Here is a 13,832-nt window from a genome sequence, read left to right as displayed (position 1 = left end):
CGCAGAGATTTCTCTGTATATTTGTTTTCTGTGTTGACGGGTGGGAAGGGAAGCACAGAGGATGGATTCTGCAAGACAGTCTGTTTAAATGAGAATTTCTCTCCCCTCCTTCCTTCCCTTCTGTCTGCAGAATAAATCGTGGTGACTCACAGCCCCAGAGAACCACGGATAGCAGGACTGCCTGTTCGTACAAGTTCGCAGAACCCACGCGCCAAGGCTGCTGATAATTTCCACACGCACCCCCATCAGTAATTCCCAGACGCTGTGTTGGCCTCCACAAGTGGGCTGTGGGAAATACACTTAATTAAACAATGGCCCTTAGAAGCACACACTACCCATAGCTCAACGGTAAAACACATGTTTTGCATGCATAGAAGTCTTAGGTTCAATCCCCAGCAGCTCCCCTTAAAAGGATCTTGGGCACTGCTGAGAGAGAGATCCCTGCCTGAGACCCTGTGAATACAGGAAGCTGCATTATACTGAGTCAGAACACTGATCCACCGAGCTCATTACTGACCACACTGACTGGCAGCAACTCTCCGGGGTTGCAGGCAGGAGGCTTTCCCAGCTGTTCTGCTTAGAAAGCCTGGGACCATCTGCATGCAAAGCCGGTGCTCTGCCACTGAGCAATGGATGTCCCTAGGGATGTGCAAATTGGTTTGATATTGAACCGGTTCGCACTCCAACCCGGCCGTTTCGGATGCTCGACCTCGAACCGAACCAGACCCGGTTTACTCTGAGGTCGAACCGAAACTCTCAAGCCAGTTTTGGCCCAGTTCGAGGTGGCGGTGGGCCGTTAAAATTTGTGTGAGCCCCAAAAATGGCCTCCACGCATGCGCAGAGGGCCAAACCAACCCCGAAATGGGCTGAACAGGCCCCACAAGACTTGGGCTGAGGCCGGCAGTGGAGAGGGAGCTGCCGGAGACTCCCCCACGGCCGCCGCAGCACCGCCCAAGGGTGCCACAGCTGCCAGCAGTCAATAGTCAGACTATTTTAACGCCCACCACCACCCTTGAGCTGGGCTCGAACCAGCTCAAATTCAAGCCGAGCTGGGCCTCCCATTCCAAGGGGCAAAACTAAACATGCCCAGTCCTGGAGGTGTAGCTATAATTGAGAGGATGGGTTCAAAGAACCTAGGCTCCCCAGCTCCTGAGGGTCCCCCAGCGCCTTCTATCCATATTATTTCATTATCTCCATTACTCTGAGGGGCCACTGGGGAGAGGGATGAACACGGGCCCCCTTTCCCGTAGCTACGCCTCTGCCCAGTCCGATTCAAATCTGGTTCGGATTCGAACCCCACCAGGCAAACCAGTTTTGTCCACATCCCTGAAACTTGTGAGACAGTCTTCTCTTGGTCTGTCTAGCTTAGTTTTGTCTTACACTGACTGGCAGCAGCTCTCATGTTGCAGAGAGGAGGCTCTCCTCAGCCTTACCTGAAGATGCTGCCAGGGACTGAACCTTGGGCCTTCCACATACAAAACATGTATTCTGCCTCTAAGCCATAGTGCCCGCTCATCAATGAACATATCGAGTTGCTGTTGACTGAGTCAGACCTTGGTCCACCTAGCTCAGCAATGTCTACACTGACTGGCAGCAACTCTCCAGGGTTTGAGATGAGTCTTTCCTAGCCCTACCTGGAGGTGCTGTCAGGGTCTGAACTTGGAACCTCCTGCATGCAAAAGAGATGTTGTGCCCCTGAGATACAGCCTCGATTCGGTGGAGTAGGCAATACTGAAGCCAGATGGCATGAGATACGCCAGAGATTAATATTGACTTTGGGAGGAAGCTGTCCGCTGGACCTCTGCATGATTGACTGCTCTCTAGAGAGCAGATTCTGCTTGGGATTCTGGGCCCAGTTCTGGGGCCCAGATTTTAAGAAGGCTGTTGATGAACCAGAACAGGTTCAGAGGAGATAGTGTGGGGTCTGGAAACCGATGAGCCCCTCCACCTCTGGTTGAAAGAGCTGGAGATGTTTGGCCTGGAGAAAGGAAAACTAGGGAGGGCTATGATAGCTGACCTAAAATATCTGAAGGGTTGTCACACTGAAGCACAAGTGTACTTGTTCTGTGTTGCTCCTGAGGGCAGGACTAGAACCAATGGGATGGAATTACAAGGACACAGATTGAGGTGAGATGTTAGGAAGAATTTCCTGACTATCAGAGTTGTTGGACAGTGGAACAGTCTGCCTCATGAAGTAGTGGGCTCGCCTTTACTGGAGGTTTTAAACACAGGTTGTACAGCCATTACTCAGGGACACTATAGGTAATCCCTGCACTGAGCAGGGGGTTGGACTGGAGGACCTCTGGATGTCCCAATTCTGACATTCTGTGACTCCATGGGCTTCCTTGCCATGAGCCTTTCCCTGAGGCATGCCATTCTGCTGCTTCTCAGCTGATGGGATCCTCTCATTCCTCCTGATGCAGGGACACCACAGACGACCTGTCCTCACAGGAGAGTGCCTGTTGCATCTCTGTGTGAGTCCCTGACCTCTGGTTGCTTCCTTCCCTTCAAGGGGGCAGTGGGGGAAATGCACTTTCTTTCCAAGCATACTGGGGTGTACGATAGACGTGTGTCTCCCCTTTTTAATCCAGACCTCCCCCCCAAAAAATGGCTTGCCTTCTTCCTCAGCCTCAAAACTGCTGATTGGAACGAAGCCAAATGCCTTTCCAACAGTTATGGGCCCGACGGGGCTTTGAAGCAAGAGCTGTTTCTGCTCATCATCACCGCTCCCCAGATCTCTCTGTGGAATGTCCCAGGACTGGGGTTGTGGGGCAGGGAGGGAACAGAGTTGGGGAGAAGCAGAGGAGCAACAAACACTGCAGGAGTTCTCACATGTTGGTGACTAATTTCACTCTCGGGGCTTATTTTTAATTTGGCAGCTGGAAATAGCACCCTCATGTGATAAAATATTTTAATGTTCATTGTCACCTTTTTTTTTTCCTTGGGAGAGGGAAAGATTGCTCTGCCTCAATCGCAGTCTCTCTCCTCTCCCTTCCCGCTCCCCTCTCCATGCTGCAGAAGTCTCCCGTGGGTCTCTTCCTTGCATTCTGCTCCGACTCCAAGATCCCTATCGGTGCCACATTCCCACGGTTAGATGCGCTCCCGTCTCACTGACCAGGCTGCAACCCAGCCATGAAACGAAACATGAAACCTCGAGGCGTTTAACCCAGTCCCTTCCGAATTCTGAACCAGGGCAGAGGCGTTTGCCGTGAGAAAACGGCTTTTTCTGCCCCAAGACGTAGAGGGTTTTATAACAATTCAAAACTCCTCTTCTGAACACAAAGTACCCAAGCGCAGAGGAGGTGGCACTGTTGTGTCTCTGCATGAGTCACTCATCTAGCCTGGCCTTCTTTCTCCTATCGTATCTCTTCAAGGAACTGGTCTGGCCTGACCTGCCCTCCTTCTGTTGTAGCTCTCAATTTGTTATGGGGCGGCTAACAAATAAAGTTTGTTTGTTTGTTTAGTTAGTTAGTTAGTATTTCTGCAAGAATCACTGGTCTGGCCTAACTGGCCTTCCTTCCTTCTGTGTATCTCTACGCGAGTCACTGGCCAGGGCAGACCTACCCTGCCCTTCCTTCTGTTATGTCTCTAAAGGTAAAGTTTGCCGTCACGTTGGTGTCGACTCCTGGCGACTACAGAGCCCTGTGGTTGTCTTTGGTAGGATACAGGACGGATTGACCATTGCCTCCTCCTACGCAGTGTGAGATGATGACTTTCAGCAGCTTCCTGTATCACTGCTGCCCTATATAGGTGTTTCCCATAGTCTGGGAAACATACCAGCGGGGATTCGAACCGGCAACCTCTGGCTTGTTAGTCAGGTCATTTCCCCGCGGCGCCATTAGGTGTCTGTTGTATCTCTACATAGGAATATAGGAACCTGCCATATACTGAGTCAGACCATTGGTCTACCTAGCTCAGTATTGTCTTCACAGACTGGCAGCGGCTTCTTCAAGGTTGCAGGCAGGAATCTCTCTCAGCCCAATCTTGGAGATGCTGCCAGGGAGGGAACTGGGAACCTTCTGCTCTTCCCAGAGCGGCTCCATCCCCTGAGGGGAATATCTTACAGTGCTCACATATCAAGTCTCCCATTCATATGCAACCAGGGTGGGCCCTGCTTAGCTAAGGGGACAAGTCATGCTTGCTAACACTAGGCCAGCTCTCCTCTCCAATCTCTCTCTACATGATTTTCATTTAATTTTAAAAATATTTATATTCATATAAATATCCAGGCCTTGTGGCACACAGGATAGGAATCACCCCTGCTAACTGGGCAAAAAGTTAACAGGGCACCTTTTAAGTGGCAGCTATCTTCCCCACTGGTACTATATCGGGCAGCAGCGATATTGGAAGATGCTGAAAGGCATAATCTCATACTGCGCGGGAGGAGGCAATGGCAAACCCAGGAGCCAGCATGGTGTAGTGGTTAGAGTGCTGGACTAGGACTGGGGAGACCCGATTTCAAATCCCCATCCAGCCATGATACTAGCTGGGTGACTCTGGGCCAGTCACGTCTCTCTCAGCCTAACTTACTTCACAGGGTTGTTGTGAGGAGAAACTCAAGTATGTAATACACCGCTCTGGGCTCCTTGGAGGAAGAGCGGGATATAAATGTGAAAATAATAATAAATAATAATAAAAACCCCTCCTGTATTCTACCAAAGACAGCCACAGGGCTCTGTGGGCGCCAGGAGTCGAACTTTATCTTATGTTTAGGGTGGGGGGAACAATTGTCATTATTGAGCCCAGGAGAGCCTTCCTCCTGGTGACTGTTGGCTGGTGCCTCCCTTGAATGTTTCTTTTTAGATGACGAGTCCCTTTGGAACAGGAAACACTTATTCTAGGAACATAGGAAACTGCCACATACTGAGTCAAACCATTGGTCTATCTAGCTCAGTATTGTCTTCACAGACTGGCAGTGGCTTCTCCAAGGTTGCAGGCAGGAATCTCTCTCGGCCCTATCTTGGAGAAGCCAGGGAGGGAACTTGAAACCTTCTGCTCTTCCCAGAGCGGCTCCATCCCCTGAGGGGAAAATCTTGCAGTGCTCACACATCAAGTCTCCCATTCATATGCAATCAGGGCAGACCCTGCTTAGCTATGGGGACAAGTCATGCTTGCTACCACAAGACCAGCTCTCCTCTCCTAAATTCTTTTGCTGTTGAAACTGCTTTAAGAACTTCTTTTGTTGGTGGGGGCGGTGCTGAAAAAAGCGGTATATACATTTTCTTGTGTATACATCTTGCATGTATATACATATCATGCTGATATGAGTGGAGTGGAGGCTAGCTTACTCTGCGCCTGCAGTTTGGCTCGTGAGAAGTGTGTGCCATGTGCCACTGACTGGCCATCTCCAGTTCCTGTGCCATTTAGGATTAGGGAAGAAGATGCCCTCCAAATCAGGTTTCCTGGCTTCCAGGCGTTCTAAACCCTGGCATCTCTCTCTCTCTCTCTCTCTCTCTCTCTCTCTCTCTTTCAGAAATTAAGTAGTTTCCCAGTTGGGATTAAGAGCAAAAGAGATTAACATAATGAAGAATCATAATGCCATTATACAGATCTAGGGCAAGGATTCTGTCACTGTTGCATAATACTATGGTGCGGGCACATTTGGAATACTTTGTACAGTTCTGGCCCTCTGGCCCAAAAAGGGGGGTTGTAGAACAGTGGGACCACCTTAAGTGGCGCAGTGGGGAAATGCGTGACTAACAAGCAGAAGGTTGTCGGTTTGAATCCCTGCTGGGACTATATCGGGCAGCAGTGATATAGGAAGATGCTGAAAGGCATCATCTCATACTGTGCGGGAGGAGGCAATGGTAAACCTCTCCTGTATTCTACCAGAAAAAAACCCCACGGGGCTCTGTGGGCACCAGGAGTCGAAATCGACTTGATGGCACACTTTACTTTACTTTAGAACAGTGGGAGCAGAGGAGGGGTAAAATGCATGTTGAGGAGGCGGACTTCAGCCCACAGATGTGCTTTCTGAAAAACAGATCATGGCGCATGTCATAGGAAGCTGCCATTTACTGAGTCAGGCCCTCAGTCGATCTAGCTCAGAACTGTGTGCACTGACTGGCAGCCACTCTCCTGGGTGTCATGCAAGGGTCTTTCCCAGCCTTACCTGGAGATGCTGCCAAAGACTGAATCTGGGACCTTCTGCAGGCAAAGTGGGCACTCTTCCACTGAGCGTTTGTTGGTCCCAATGCATGCGAATGCTCGAATTTTAAATGCATTTTCTCTGAAGTAAGTCTGGCTGGTGTCGGCAGAGTTAGACTTCCCAGTAAGCATGATAGGGATTGCATTCTTATTGTGATGTCCAGCTTATGATTCAGCCATGAGAGGGGCAGGGAGGGCAGATGTCTGGGGTGGGGCCAGGGGTGTAGCTAGCCCCTGGGGAGAGGGGGCCCGTGTTCACCCCTCTCAAGGGCGACCCTCGGAGTGAGGGAGATAATGAAGAAAATAGGGAGGGGTGGAACGGGGGGGGGGCCTCAGGAGTTGGGCCCCCTGGGTTCTTTGAACCCCTTTGCTCAATTATAGCTCCAGCCCTGGGTGGGTCCTTCCCATGCAGCCTATGTTGTAATTCAAGAAGAGGAGGAGAAAGGGGCTACCAAAATGATCAGGGGCTTGGAGGCGTGTACCCTATTAGTATTTTTAAAAAACCTTTTTTAAAAAGGCATCTAAGGTGGATAAAGTGGTAGAGAACTTTTCTAACACAGTCAGACCCTTAATCCATCTAGCCCAGTATGGTCTACACCAGGCCTGCTCAACTTTGGCCCCCCAGCTGGTTTTGGACTACAACTACCATAATCCCTAGCCATAGCAGCCAATAGCCGGGAATTATGGGAGTTGTAGGCCACCATCTGCAGGAGGGCCGAAGTTGAGCAGGCCTGGTCTACACAGACTGGCAGCAGCTTCTCCAGAGTTGCAGGCAGGAATCTCTCTCAGCCCTATCTTGGAGATGCTGCCAGGGAGGGAACTGGGAAGCCTGCAGCTGTTCCTCCCAGAGCAGCCCCAATATCCCCTAAGGGGAATCTCTTACAGTGCTCACACATGTAGTCTCCCATTCAAATGCAAACCAGGGTGGGCCCTGCTTAGCAAAGGGGGCAATTCATGCTTGCGGCCACATGAGCGTCTCTCCTCCCCCCCTTGCACTAGAGCTTGGGATCACGCCCCGACTCTGATGGGCAGGACCAAGAAAAGCAAGGCCTTCAACTAAGGATGGGCAGCCCATACTGGAGACAATGCCAGGCGGTTGCCTGGGGGGCGGGCAGCATTGGGCCGTTTTCATCACTATTGGAGCAGCTCTTTAGGACAGATTTGACCCTGGCAAGCTTTGCACGGAGCGCCTCTCCTCACACTCCGGAGGAGAGAAGAGGAGGCTGCCCCAAACCTGCCTTGTGGAACTCACTGCTACAAGGTGTGGCCGGGGAGGGGAGATACAAAATCCCTCCTCTAGCTGTGAGGCATCCACTTTTTTAAAGCAGCAGATTCGCCCTTCCGAGGGAATATTCTGGGAGAGTCGAGTAGAAAGCCTTGGTATTTAGTAATGGGTGCGTGTTCTTTTAAAAATTTCCCAGCTATGCATCAGCCTCCTCCCCTCCCCTATATTCAGGGAACTTGTGTTTTTCCACTGGTGCTGCTGGGGTAATTGGTTGGGGAATGATCCCTTTATTAATCTTGCCTTTATTAATCTAGCCTTGTGGGCTAACTCAGCTCTCCTCTGCTCCACTGCTGGTCTCTGCCATTCTATTTTTAGTTTTCCTTCTTCCATTTCCATTCTCTTTCATTCCAGTTGGAGCTTCCACATTACCAGATTGTGGGGGGGGGGGGGCAGAGGCGTAACGAGGGAAAACGGCGCCCAGGGCAAGCTCTGCCCCTGAAATTGCACCCCCCGCCCCCCTCACATACCTGCGCCCTGGCTGGACTCTGCGGCGGTGGCAGGCGGCAGCGGATCGCGCAGCGGCGGCGGGGGATCGTGTGCCCCATGGCTTGTGGCGCACAGTGGCAGCGTGGGAGTGACCGAGTGAGCGCGGCGGTGGCGGGCGGTGGCGGATCACGCAGTGGTGGCGGGCGGCGATGGGAGTGAGCGTGGTGGTGGCGGGCGGCGGCAGGAGTGAGCGCAGCGGTGGCGGGCGGCGGCGGATCGCCGAGTGCGCAGAGCAACGCCGAGGCCTGCCGTCTGGCCCGGCGTCGCTTCCCAACTGCACAGGCGAGGGGCGAGGAGGTGGCAGCGTGGCAGACCCCGATACTGGGGTGGGGTGGGGGAGAGGTGGCCGGCCCCCAAAGAGGCCGGCCGCAAAGACTGGCAAGCGGCTCTTGGCGGGCCCGTTGGCAGTGGAGGCGGCTCTCGGCGGGCCCGCTGGCGGCAGTGGCACTCGGCCCCGCTGGCAGCGGCACTCGGCCCCGCTGGAGACTGGGGGGGAGGTAGCCTGCCCCAAAGAGCGCACAGATGCTCTGTGCGAGGTCGGCTTGTAATTATTATTATTTCTTGTTTACAGGGTCAGACAGGTGTTGTTGACTGGTTTGTCAATCCAGACAGCAAGGATTGATCTGGGATCAAGGATCTGGGATGGCTGAATTTTATCATCAATACTGGTTGTTGTTGTTGTTTTACATTTATATCTCGCTCTTCCTCCAAGGAGCCCAGAGCAGTGTACTACATACTTGAGTTTCTCTTTCACAACAACCCTGTGAAGTAGGTTAGGCTGAGAGAGAAGTGACTGGCCCAGAGTCACCCAGCAAGTAGCATGGCTGAATGGGGATTTGAACTCGGGTTGCCCCGGTCCTAGTCCAGCACTCTAACCACTACACCACGCTGGCTATAGATATCGTCACAGAATATAGGCTGTTCCCAGCAAAGCTGCTTTTTGTAATTGGCTGATGGTGATTTCTGCGGCCCCTATGGTGTTGAGGTGCTCTTCAAGGTCTTTTGGAACTGCACCCAGGGCGCCAATGACCACTGGGATTATTTTGGTCTTTTTTTGCCACAGCCTTTCAATTTCAATCTGTAGATCTTTGTATTTTGTGAGTTTCTCTATTTCTTTTTCTCCTATTCTGCTCTCCCCTGGTATTGCTATGTCGATTATTTTGACTTGTTTTTCTTTCTTCTTGACTACAGTTATTTATATCTGGTGTATTGTGTGACAGTTGTTTGTCTGTTTGTAGTCGGAAGACCCATAATATTTTTACAAATTCATTTTCTACAACTTTTTCAATTGTATGGTCCCACCAATTTTTGTCTACAGGTAGCTTGTCTTTTCTGCAGATGTTCCAGTGTATCATCCCTGCTACCTTGTCATGCCTTTGTTTGTAGTCAGTCTGTGTGATCTTTTTACAACAGCTGATTAGGTGGTCCACAGTTTCATCTGCTTCTTTACAAAGGCGGCGCTTGCTGTTTGTTGTTGACTTTTCGACTTTTGCTCTTATTGCATTTGTTCTTAGTGCCTGTTCTTGTGCAGCCAGTATTAAACCCTCTGTTTCTTTCTTCAAGTTGCCATTCTTAAGCCATTGCCAGGTCTTGGTGATGTCTGATTTTCCAGTTATATTGTGCAAATACTGAAAATGCAATGGCTTATTTTTCCATTTTTCTGCTCGGTTCTTGACTTGTTCTTTCTTGTAGGCCTGCTTTGTTTCATTGGTGTTGAATAGTTTCTCGTTATTGACCATCTGAAGTGCATCTTCTTCACTGTCCTTGATATATTCTTCAAGGCCCCTTTTCTCCTCCTCTACTGTTTGATGGACTTGTAGAATTCCTCTTCCACCTGAGCTGCGAGGGAGGTATAGCCTATCTACATCACTGTGGGGGTGCAGAGCATGATTGATGGTCATTATTTTCTTCTTCATCATCATCATTATTATTATTATTATTATTATTATTATTATTCCTAGCACTACTCTGACGATCAGTTGTTTCCTGAGAGCTAGAAATAAAACAAACTGTGTACTTGCTTGGATCTGTTTGCAAAATCTTACTCAGGGGTTCCCAACCTGTTGTGTTCCAGATGTTGCTGAACTACAACTCCAATCACCCCCAGCCACAATAAATTGTACCTGGGGGTGATAGGAGCTGTAGTTCAGAAGCATCTGGAGCACCACAGTTTGAGAACCCCTGGCTTTAACACACTAACCACACCCCCTAGTGGATGTGTTAAAAAGTCCAGTGGACAAGGTCTTGGAGGTCACTCTTATCAGTGGACCATCAAACAGAACCTCATTGATCAGATGCAGTCTACCTCAGACTTCCAGAGGTCATGAACCAAGAGTTGTCCTCTTGTGAGCTTGAGTTTGAGAACCCAGCAGCATCTGGCAGGCCACTGTGTGAAACAGAATGCTGGACTAGATGGGCCTTGGGCCTGATCCAGCAAGGCTGTTCCTATGTTCTAACCCCTGACTAACACACCCCTGGTGGGTGTGTTAAAAAAAGGTCAGTGAACAAGTTCTTGGAGGTCACTCTTATCAATGGACCGTCAAACAGAACCTCATTGATCAGATGCAGTCTTCCTTGGACTTCCAGAGGTCATGAACCAAGAGGTGTCCCTCTTGTGAGCTTTCCGGAGGTATCTGGCTAGAAGGCGGTTCTTAGGAGGCTGAACTCCTGCCGCAGTCCATGGCCCTCCCACCTCCCAGACATTCATGACTCATCCTCGTCTGGATTTTGCATTGTTTGTTTTGAAAGTGAGCCGTTAGGCTAATGCCTGCTGCTGCTGCTTCTCCCACCCCTTCCCTCCAGTGAGAAGAAGCTACAGTGGTTTCCTTCCAACCAGATGTTTTGGGCTGCCCTGGGATCCAGCCAGGAACTGGCACACGCAGGCAGCTATTTGGGGGAAGGCGGGGACAAGCTCTTTGTTGCATGCTCCCCAGATGCCAGCGGGTGATATCCTGCCATGGCAAAGCGTAATTTCCCACCCATGTTTGTTATTGGAACAACACACACACTTTTCTGGGAAACACGGCATTTCCTCCTGGGTCCTTAGCAGCCACTTTCTCCTCCTTCAACATAGCCCACTTTCTCAATGGTTCTATCAGTTTTGATATACTTCTTTAAAACTGCACGCAGTTCTTGGCTTAGTTCAGCCCTGAACATATTTTATGTATGCATTTACAGTATATGCCACTCTTCCTCTGAGGAGCCCAGAGTGTTGTGCATTGTTATGTATATCCTCACAACAACCCTGTGAGGTAGGTCATTCTGGGATCCTCTAAGAAGCCCAGAGTAGCATGCATCATTATGTATATCCTCACAACAACCCTGTCGCATAATCAACTTGTGGAATTCTCTGCCACAAGATGTGGTGACAGCCAACAACCTGGATGGCTTTAAGAGGGGCTTGGATAACTTCATGGAAGAGAGGTCTATCAATGACTACTAGTCGGAGGGCCACCTCCAGCCTCAAGGGCAGGATGCCTCTGAGTAGCAGTTGCAGGGGAGTAACAGCAGGAGAAAGGGCATGCCCTCAACTCCTGCCTGTAGGCTTCCAGTGGCATCTGGTGGGCCACTGTGTGAAACGAGATGCTGGACTAGATGGGTCTTGGGCCCGATCCAGCAGGGCTGTTCTTAGGTTCTCTACAGGGATCCTCAACGTTGGGCCCCCAGATGTTCTTGGACTTCAACTCCCATAATCCCCAGGCCCAGTGGCCTTTGGCTGGGGATTATGGGAGTTGAAGTCCAAGAACATCTGGGCGCCCAACATTGAGGATCCCTGCTCTATGAGGTAGGTCAGTCTGGGCTCCTCTGAGGAGCCCAGAGTAGCATACATCATTATGTATATCCTCACAACAACCCTGTGAAGTAGGTCAGGCTGAGAAATAAGTGACTGGCCTAGAGGCACCCAGTGAGTTTCACGTCTGAACAGGAATTTGGACTCGAGTCTCCCCGGTCCTAGTCCAACACTCTAACCACTACATCACACTAAACTGAATTCTTTATTTTTCTCATTTCACAGACTGTTGATGCTGAGGTCTGCAGAAAGTTTTCCTTCTGAATTCCAGAGTTAGACATTAAATCTGAGGCTAGATCTCCCTGGCCCCAAACAAGCCCAAACAATTAGATATTCCCAATTTCCAGGATATCACCTTGAAAATGGTGCATAAAACAGGCATCTCTGGTTCTCATTGAAGTTGGAAACCCGTATCTGGGCTGTACCACTTCGGAAAAAGGAGGGGAAGGCTCATATGGTAGAATATTTCTCAAAACAAAAATGTCCTCTTCAGCTGGGGAGAATGGGAGTTGTAGTCCAACATGAGCTAGAGAACCTCAGGGTGCTTTCCAGATTAGACCCTGCAACAGGGTCATGTCAGATCTCGGAAGTGTGCTTCCACACTTCCTGTGTTGTGACACCGCAGTCCCTACGCTGACAGCAAGGTGCCGTTCATATTTCCAATGCCTTGTTTCGAATTTAATCGCGGAGATATAGTGCTATGATGTCATATACGGCGTTTAAAAGTTGCTGTTTGAGCGGGGGGGTTGTTGGTTTTTGCAAGACTGTTCCCCCTGCTGTTTACATTTTGGAAGCAATTTGCCTGACCGGAAGCATTTTGCTGCTGTTGAGTGGCTAAACTGGAAAGCGCCCAGGAGACCCTCAAGTGAGCCATCTTGATGAGCTGCGTGCAGATTCTCAGCAGTGGGGGGAATATGCTCTTTTTAAAAAAAATCTTAAAAGGCTTGTAAATACTGAGCTAGTTCTGAGCTGAGGGGAAGGCAAGGCAGTTCTCCCAAGCCATCTCCGAGTTGAGGGGAAGGCAGTTCTCCCAAGCCAACTCTGAGTTGAGGGGAAGGCAAGGCAGTTCTCCCAAGCCAACTCCGAGTTGAGGGGAAGGCAGTTCTCCCAAGCCAACTCTGAGTTGAGGGGAAGGGGTTCACCCATCACTGGTTCTTGCACACGCTGAGGTAGCTTGTTCTGTGCCCCACCCTGCCCTTCAGACACAATACTTAGTACAACCACAGCAGAGTTTGGAGGAAGAATGATGACAAAATGTGAGAGCTGCATCTGGCAGGTGGAAGGGAAGTGGGGCGGAAAAGATGGAGGACTTTGTAAAAGAGCAGAGGTGGGCAGAGTTCTTCATTCCTTTCGTAACAGCTAGGTGAGCGGGCCTGAGGATTCCATAAGACTGATGTGAGAAGAGGAAATATCTGCAGAGTGTGGCAGTTGTGGAGGTTTGTGAGGGAAAGGGGATATTTGGAGGCCCCTCCTTTAAGAGAATTCTGAAGGGAAAGTGAGACATTTGAGTCTATCTGAGCTTTTGTCCCTGTACACCTCAAATCATTGCAGACAACAAGTCTACAGATGTGGATACCTCTAGGCCCATTCACTCATTAGCAGTGTGCATGAACCAACAAACGTAGTCCGGTTCGAATTCAAATCAATTCTAACCAAGCTGCGTTGCTCTGGACCGGTTCGGTCGAATCGGCTGTCCAGTCCAGTCTGGCTGATCTTGGTGGTTCAAGCGGCCAATGTACTTGTAAAGGAGAATACGGTGAGGATTCCCCTTATCAAGTACGGGGTGAGGGACTCTCCTAATGGTAAGAGGTGGCCAGGCAGGGCAGTGAGAGAGGCAATAAGCCCCTTACCCAGCTAGTGCGTACTCACCCTCCCAGCGTGGCCCCAAACATGCTCCTCCCTCTTTTACCAGGTTGCTGCCAAACTTGGTAAAGGAGGGAAGAGCATGCTTGGGGCCATGCCAGGAGGACGAGCAGCAGTGGGTGCCAGCAGCCATGCCACCCGGGTAAGGAGGTTATTACCTCTCTCACTGCTCCTGCCTGGCTGCTGCTTACCACTGCGAATCGGTTTGCCTGAATCGGATCTAGTTCGGTCACGAACCGAACCTCTAAACTGGCCGCAGTA

At 50.4% G+C, this 13,832-nt stretch overlaps 1 protein-coding gene across 5 annotated transcripts in view; it reads left to right on the top strand.

Annotated features, from left to right (window-relative positions):
* Positions 1-13,832, top strand: part of SEMA6B (semaphorin 6B) — a 261,480-nt gene that overhangs the window by 170,777 nt on the left and 76,871 nt on the right. Inside the window, exons 2-3 of one of the 5 annotated variants that reach the window (XM_053294576.1) lie at positions 7,784-8,014; positions 8,490-8,586. The exons of 3 other annotated variants lie outside the window; for them this stretch is intronic. The gene's annotated coding sequence lies outside the window, so the exon portion shown is untranslated. Of the gene's footprint in view, positions 1-7,783; positions 8,015-8,489; positions 8,587-9,559; positions 9,769-13,832 lie in introns of those variants that run through there. One more of the 5 variants, XM_053294578.1, reaches the window with a different exon arrangement.

This window comes from Hemicordylus capensis, chromosome 2, assembly GCF_027244095.1.
Source record: "Hemicordylus capensis ecotype Gifberg chromosome 2, rHemCap1.1.pri, whole genome shotgun sequence".
Taxonomy (NCBI): domain Eukaryota; kingdom Metazoa; phylum Chordata; class Lepidosauria; order Squamata; family Cordylidae; genus Hemicordylus; species Hemicordylus capensis.
Note: the sequence above shows the minus strand (reverse complement) of the source record. Positions and strands in the feature narration are given on the sequence as shown.